Here is a 2,797-nt window from a genome sequence, read left to right as displayed (position 1 = left end):
CACTGTAATGTTCTGATATACCCCATATCACTCACTGTAACACTGATATAACCCACACCCCTCACTGTAATATTCTGATATACCCCACACCCCTCACTGTAACATTGATATAACCCACACCCTCACTGTAATACTCTGATATACCCCACACCCCCCACTGTAATACTGATATACCCCACACCCCTCACTAAAATATTTTGATATACCCCACACCCCTCACTGTAACACTGATATACCTCACACCCCTCATTGTAATATTCTGACATACCCCACACCCCTCACTGTAACACTGATATAACCCACACCCCTCACTGTAATACTCTGATATACCCTACACCCCTCACTGTAATATTCTGATATACCCCTCACCCCTCACTGTAATATTCTGATATACCCCACACCCCTCACTGTAACACTGATATACCCCACACCCCTCACTGTAATATTCTGATATACCCCACACCCCTCACTGTAACACTGATATACCCCACACCCCTCACTGTAATATTCTGATATACCCCACACCCCTCACTGTAACACTGATATACCCCACACCCCTCACTGTAATATTCTGATATACCCCACACCCCTCACTATAACACTGATATACCCCACACCCCTCACTGTAATATTCTGATATACCCCACACCCCTCACTATAACACTGATATACCCCACACCCCTCACTGTAATATTCTGATATACTCCACACCCCTCACTATAACACTGATAGATCCAAAGTGGATAAATTCACTACTTTCTGATCCGTACCAGCACTGCACCAGTTACAGGTCAGCCCCTTTATCCCACCTCTCTGTCTTCTATTTGTTAGCCAGTTCTCTATACGATAATATATGACCTCCAACACCACGGGCTCTTGTCTTATGAAGTGGACTAATGTGTTTTACCTTACCAGTGCCAGTGAAAGGGAACTGCTGGATTATGCCCCTCTCTGTGGTGGAACTGGATGAATAACCAGAGGCTGAGTTTTGATACCAGAATCGGCATGAGATTAGCGTCGGGCACAACGTAACGGAGTGCACTGGCTAGATTCTTCTGAAGAATGGTCACTGGACCCAAAATGTACATTCTGCTTTCTCTCTCCACAGAGCTACCGGGTTTCTCCAGCAATTTCTGTTTTTTGTTGGGACACATTCTTGCTCGGCCGTGGAATACAGGGTGATCAGGTGTAGATAAGAAGGAGGAATTTGAAACACAAACAGCCATGATTTTATTGAATGGTCGAGCAAGTTTGAGGGGATGAGTGGGATATTTTCTGCCCCAAATTAATATGTTTCAATGCTTCTCACCCATCCTCACAAGGGTGATGGGGCATGGATTAACAGTACAGCAATAATACCACTTGGGCATCACCTCCTCAAGAGAGATACACTCATTTTTCACTGACAGATATTTGGTAGGATCCAGAGGCAAAGGGATTGAAATGGGGCACAGGTCACCCTGCAGCTGCTCAGTAACCATCTCCCTGGAGAGACGTAGACTCCCCTGGGTACAATTCCTTGGACATGCACAAGACATTCAGGAGGGTCTTGGAAGCTGCTGTTTCACCTTGGTGCCTTTTCTTTGCCCTCCCCCAAGGTTGGTGGCCCCAGGGGTTGGCAGGGCCCCTCATGGGGAATCTACCCCATGGCAGTGATGGGTTCTGAGTCTCGGAGATGCTGGTCTGCCTGGGCCGCACAGCCCTGAGACCTTCCTTTGTGCCTGCATCTACTCCAGCACCCAAGGGGTGAAGCAACACTGGGTTACCCCATCTTTATAACCTCAACCCCTGACCTAGGCATAGTCTGATCCCACTCAAGTCCCTGTTGGCTGGCTGGGCCTAGGCATAGTCTGATCCCACTCCAACTCCCGTTGGCTGGCTGGCCTAGCATAGTCTGATCCCACTCCAACTCCCCATTGGCTGCTTGACCTAGGCATAGTCTGATCCCACTCCAACTCCCCATTGACTGGCTGGCCTAGGCATAGCCTGATCCCACTCCAACTCCCCGTTGGCTGGCTGGCCTCGGCATAATCTGATCCCACTCCAACTCCCCATTGGCTGCTTGACCTAGGCATAGTCTGATCCCACTCCAACTCCCCATTGGCTGGCTGGCCTAGGCATAGTCTGATCCCACTCCAACTCCCCATTGGGTGCTTGACCTAGGCACAGTCTGATCCCACTCCAACTCCCCATTGGCTGCCCATACTCCTTTCACTAAACATTTTTTTCTGGACACTGACAACTCCAGCCTCTCCACTGAAACAGAATCCTTTTATTCAAATCGGTGGTTTTCTCTTTGACGACCCTGGGACCCCCCCAAATTTCCCACCAAACCCAATCCCAACACCGCCATCCTGACCAATAAAATGGGCGCTGCCGCCTGGGGGCGCGGATCTGAAGGACCTCCAGCCCGGCAGGGGGCGCGGATTGAGGAGGGTCCGGTTTGGAAGGGGGCACGTGTTTGGAAGACTCCAGTCCGGCAGGGGCGAAGTTTGCGGAGACTCCTGTTCGGCAGGGGGCGCGGGTTTGGGAGACTCCGGTCCGGCAGAGGGCGCGGGTTTGGGAGACTCCGGTCCGGTAGAGGGCGCGGGTTTGGGAGACTCCGGTCCGGTAGAGGGCGCGGGTTTGGAGACTCCGGTCCGGTAGAGGCGCGGGTTTGGAGACTCCGGTCCGGTAGAGGGCGCAGGTTTGGGAGGCCAATTCTTCTATCGAAAGTGCGAATCCGAATGTGAAAGCTTTCCACTTTGAGCGATTATCTCTATCTGAGAAATATCTGTATATTTTACTCCTGAAGATA

This window comes from Chiloscyllium punctatum, chromosome 29 (assembly GCF_047496795.1).
Source record: "Chiloscyllium punctatum isolate Juve2018m chromosome 29, sChiPun1.3, whole genome shotgun sequence".
In the NCBI taxonomy this organism is placed as follows: domain Eukaryota; kingdom Metazoa; phylum Chordata; class Chondrichthyes; order Orectolobiformes; family Hemiscylliidae; genus Chiloscyllium; species Chiloscyllium punctatum.
Note: the sequence above shows the minus strand (reverse complement) of the source record.